The sequence below is a fragment of the Miscanthus floridulus genome, chromosome 16, assembly GCF_019320115.1.
Source record: "Miscanthus floridulus cultivar M001 chromosome 16, ASM1932011v1, whole genome shotgun sequence".
NCBI classification, from domain to species: domain Eukaryota; kingdom Viridiplantae; phylum Streptophyta; class Magnoliopsida; order Poales; family Poaceae; genus Miscanthus; species Miscanthus floridulus.
In genome coordinates, this window is record NC_089595.1 from 40907821 (window position 1) to 40913214 (window position 5394).

Genomic DNA, 5394 nt, shown 5'->3' on the forward strand with positions numbered 1-5394 from the left:
TCTATCAGCGTGTACAAGATGTCCGAAACAGTTGTAATCGTTGGCAAACTAGATAAAAAGGTTTTCCCAAATGGTGCTTCAAGAACTACTCCTAGTAGTCGATAAATAAGAATATACAGGGTAAACTTTGTCCTGTACAAACATAATGGACGACTACAGGACAGGGTGTGACTTGTGAACAACGTATATCTCATCTTCTGAACACATGCCACAGTTGTTAGAAACAACCTCACACAAATTCGCAAAACTTGTGACATGCATCCAAACCGACTATGCACACACTTAGTTTCTATAGCAAAACAGCCACCCGAACAACCAACACACAAATTCCCTGGGGCTGAAGCAGGTGTTCTTGTCGATAAAAATATTGACAATTGTCTGTAAACCTATTTCTCCACCAAAACAAAAGACAAAGATTGGTAAACCATCTAGGGTAAGATTGAATCATTGTGCGCCCTGGTTTTTCACCGCCAAAACAAGGGAGCCTGTAGTAACGGGTTAACTGGCACGATGCTACATTCATTGTGCGTTCTCGGTTTTCTCATCACTGTAACCAGCTGCCCTGCCGGTTCTGCCTACCAAGATTGAATTAGGCACTGGACCTTCATATGCTCTAGCTAGACACGGTATGAACGTGCCTTGAGATAGTCGATTGAGGACATTGCTCTTCCTTGGTATAGGACAGCGTCATTGTGCTGGTTTTTGAGGCCTAGTGCCATTACTGTTACCTCAGCCAGTGCGAGCGACATTTCTGATTGCTCCTCATTATCTGTGGGGGCAAACGATTAGAAAAAAAATGGAACAAAATAAAAGCAAATGAGTGAGCCAACCACAGGACTATTAAAGGACAGAACTTGTGCAAACAGTGGCAGATAGATAGACCCATCTGCATATGATGTACCTTGGGGGCAACTATTTTCCACATAGACACCTTTGATAAAAGAAAAATGTGCTTCTTCTGCTGTGCTCACAACTTCTTGTTTCTCTAAAGTGATCAAATCCTTGAAATCCAAAACATATTCTCCAGTCCACTCTCTTCCCCTAAAAACATGTTGCTTCTGCCATCAGAACCATAGCAAAATTATGTAGATCGATGCCACCCTTCATATAGATTTGTAATCAGGCACAAACAGTACAATTACCTTGGGTTCTATTAGAGGACAATAATGTAGCATACCTGCCAAAAGCTAGTACAGCTTCAAAAGATGTAATAGCTGGAGCTTCAAAAGGCCACCGCCGTAAACAACAAACGATTACTCACAAAGATATATAGGCACGAATTAGAGGGGAATGGAGAAATCTCACAAAGTCGTAAAGGAGTCGGGGTGGGGCTAGGTCGGCCGATGGCGGCGGCGGACAGCCGCGGGGTAGGAAGCTGGAGGAGTTGGATGGAGGCGTGGAAGGCGAGCGAGAGGAGGAGCAGACCTCCAACATGGTACCCTTGGGCAGTAGCATCGCTGGGTTTCGCTGAGGAACCAGACCGGCCATGCTGCGCCGCCAGCACCGCGTCGTGCCGAGGGGCACCAACCGCTCGGGCGTGCTCGCGCCGGTGCACCGCGCAGGGGGTCGCCGTCTCCCCACCACAAGAGGGGGCGGAGCAGGCGCTGGAGAGGGCGCACCGCCGGTGTAGGCGATGGGGAGGGGCGGCGCAGTGAGAGGCCGCCGATTCGGCGTGCCTTCATAGCTTTAATATTCCGGTTCCGGTGGGCCTCAGCAACCACAGCTAGCCCACGTTTCCATCGTGAAGCGCGGCGGCTGGTTCGCGTGGCGTGTGGCGTGAGTCACCGGCCGCCCGCCCGTAGCGCTGGCCGATGGATACTGCTGCCTGGTCAGCCTGGATATGATACATACAGATAGACAGACAGCAGCTCCCCCGGGCTGGCTTGCTGCTCACTAGAACATGGTGGTGTGAGTGGGTTGTGTAGAGTACAGATACTACAACCTGGACACTAGGAGTCTAGGCTAAAAAAAGGCGTCCTACAATGATTTGTAAACAAAAAACAATTTATAAATAACAAATATGGATAAGACACCAAGCATAGGCATCATCACTATCACTATTGTAGCAGTACCCAAGATCAAGGATGTGATATCATTAGATACATAGCATAGAATATATAAGCATCACGTATAGTACAGTTTGTACCCTGCCATCGTGGTTCTATTCATCCATACATTATACAACCATTCATTACAAGCATAACCAGTCTATCGAGTCGTACATCACAGTTCATGGTCGGAATTCATGACTGCAGCCATGAAGTTTTCAAAACACAGAGCTGGGCAACAGCGTAACATGTCACATCTATGCAAACACATAAATAGCTGTCTACAACTGGTCTCGTCAAAAGCTTTGTGATCTTCATCTTCTGGAGATTAGGCATCTTTGATTGCACTATAAATAGGAAAGGACATCAGTTATGATGTTTATAGATTATAACAAGGGGTAATTTCAATGGGGCTAAAATAGACAACACATCTTATATAGGGTTCAGTCATAAAGTGGCTGTTATCTAAAACTTGAGCATAAAGTGGTTAGTATTTGAAACCAGCATCTTTATCAGCGAAAAGCTTATTTGTTGTTCCTTTGACAAGCAATACATGAGTCCTAGAATTAAACTGCCACATTACATACACATAAGAATATGATGCGACAAGCACACAAAATGATCATAGAATTTATTTCAGCATTGCAAACCTTTTTTTGTCACACTTTTATGTGTCTTGGTTATCGATGGAGAATCATCTGGAATACTTGCATCAAGGCTAGAACCAACATCCAGCAGGGAAGCACACAACACAGAACCAGATGCACTCCTAAATATTTGTATCAACCAAGATTTCAGAATCAAATTCAGCTACATAATCATGACGTATGCACCGTTAATTCATGATGTATGCACTGTTAGTTTCGTCTGCATTGTTAGATTTCAGAATCAAAATACAACCTCGTCTTCTCGGTAGCACTATAAGAAACACCAATCACCACTAATAAAATGCAATTCGCAGAATACCTAAGAGACGCGCACAAGCTCCATCTAACCATCTGAAGCTATACAATTAGCCTAACATTCAATTGTAAGACAAATCTAATCCACCTCACTGTATTAAATAAGACAAATATTAATCCACCTCACTGGATTACAAGTCAGAACTACACAAATTGAAAGGTGCCAGACAAAATTAAGGTGGCCACCTAAAGAATGCTAAGAACATACGCTCGGACCATGTAATACTCCAGGCCTTCTAATCAGGGAGTATATTTAAAGCACCAAACAAAATGAGCAAGGTAACCATCAAGCACACAACAGCTGTATGAAGCAATGAGACTAACCTCAGGCTTTGGCTACCAGCATTGTATAGACACAGTCCCTTTTTCCTGCAGCTAGGAGTGACCTGAAAATTAACCAACAAAATTTCCTTATTGGATATAGGAAACAATATCGGTTCCTGTTATTTGCCTGAGCTTTTTTTATAGTGTTAGCTTTAGCTGAACTTTTCTAGATCCTTTAATGTGTTTACTTAGTAGGAAGTATGCCTACCTGGTCCATGCTTAATATTAATCATTATGCAGGTATAGCGTCATCCGATGGATCTCTAAACTATGTACTGATCTCAGAAAGAGGCAGATCATATGTTACTAAATTTCTGAAATATAAGCCATAGTCTTAGACAGTGAACCCAACAAGCAAAAGCTAGATTCATTTTGCCCCGTAATATATGGGAATTGCATTCCTCAGTCTCAAATGCTCAGGAAATATTGACCAAAGACCCATTGAATACAAAATCAAATAATGAGAAACAAAATGAACCCATCAACCTCACGGCATGAAGCAGATACCTACTTTGAATTGAGAACCAAAGACTTTTGAATAGAAGAAGATTAGGGTGTAAAAGTAGGTATTTTCAGAGGGCCGTCAATATATTTCCATCTGCATGTAAGAATGTATGAAGAACCAACTATTGCATAACCATGAATGGCATGTTGAAAATCTGACATATCCGAACCTAAGGCATAGAACACATGATTTTTTTTATTCTCAAAACCAAGTGGTTTTCTATTCTTAATTCTAGAAATTCAAAGAATATCTCACCTCACTACATGTTCGACAGAAATGTTATTATGTTAAGGAACCCTTGAAGGATGCTGCTAACCCAGCACAACAATTGTAGGCCCGAGCACCTCTGACAGGCTGTACAAATCTCCAATTTGGGGAGTCGGATTAGAAAACAAAATGGGTATAGCTTACTGCTTGCTGCTTACCCACCTGTGTGTTGTGCAGGGGCTGTCGTGCCACGGTTCCACATCATGAGTTGTCCTCCAGCACGGTTGGAACCATAGAGAACGGGAAGAAATCAGATGGGGTAGAGATGACGCCTGTACCTTGTTGAAGGATACGAGCCGGATGTGGAAATGAGAGAGAGGACTCAGGGCCGCCACCTCACCGAGGATGCCTACAAGCAAGGGGGCATGGGTAGAAGCAGATTATCATCCTAGGACAGCAGATCTAGAGCATGCGGGGAGGGGAGGGGACTCACGCATATAGCGGTGCTGGTAGACACCTCGATCTGCTCCCATCATGATAGGATCTACAATTGTCGAGGCCGGATCTTAGACAAAATGCTCGTGGGAGGAGGAGATGGCTGCTCCATTTGGGACGCGACCGGAGATCAGGATGAGCCGATGAGGCCGAAGATCCTCGACGCCGATTGGGGGTGGAGGAAGGGGAACCCTAGGGAAGGGGCGGCACTATGAGACGGCTCAGAAATCACCTTGTAGACGGCGCTGAAGCCGCCCTGCCCGATCTTGAGCACCGGCGAGAAGTTGTTGGTGGCGGTGAGGATCTCCTCGATGGAGAAGACGGAGCTCTGGAACAATGGCCGATGCTCCCTGCCGCTGGCGTGGCCACCACCGCTGTACAGCCCGTGCGCAGAGGTCTTCATCCCGGCGTACCCCGGCACTGCCGCCATGGACCACGACCATCAACATCATCACGCAATTGATTGAAGGGCACAAGTTGGTCGACCATGGCGGAGGGCATGGACTGGGGGGTGAGTTGACTTACAAGGCGGCTTCTTGGCCTCGGCGTCACCCGCCAGCGTGGCGTCCCTGCTCCTCCGCTTCATGGACGCGGACGCGGACGACGACGATGACGCGGTGGAGAGCGAGCTGAACCACACCCCGATGGAACGGAACAGGGACCTCAAGGATGAGGAGGAGGAGGAGCTGCTTCTGCGGTGATGGCCTCCGCCACTGTCGGACAGTGGGCGCGACCACGCCGGGCTCCGTGGCCACCGCTCGTGCTCTGGCTTCCGCCTCCCCGACCCTGACCCCGACGACGACGGCAGGCTCCCGCGTCGGTCTCCCCCGGCCATGCTCCGCAGCCCGCAGTG

General features: G+C 46.8%; 1 long non-coding RNA gene across 3 annotated transcripts; it reads right to left on the reverse strand.

Moving 5' to 3' along the window:
• Positions 1–2042: 2042 nt before the first annotated feature.
• Positions 2043–4870, reverse strand: LOC136512824 (uncharacterized). Of its 3 annotated transcripts, none has more exons than XR_010773227.1 (5): positions 4540–4870; positions 4269–4455; positions 4095–4193; positions 2699–4008; positions 2043–2395 (listed from the first exon to the last, which is right to left on the reverse strand). It is a non-coding gene; the product is annotated as an uncharacterized lncRNA (long non-coding RNA). The 3 variants fall into 3 exon arrangements; XR_010773228.1 differs by having other exon boundaries at positions 2699–2817; positions 3335–4193; XR_010773226.1 differs by having other exon boundaries at positions 2699–4193.
• Between the last annotated feature and the right edge of the window lie 524 nt (positions 4871–5394).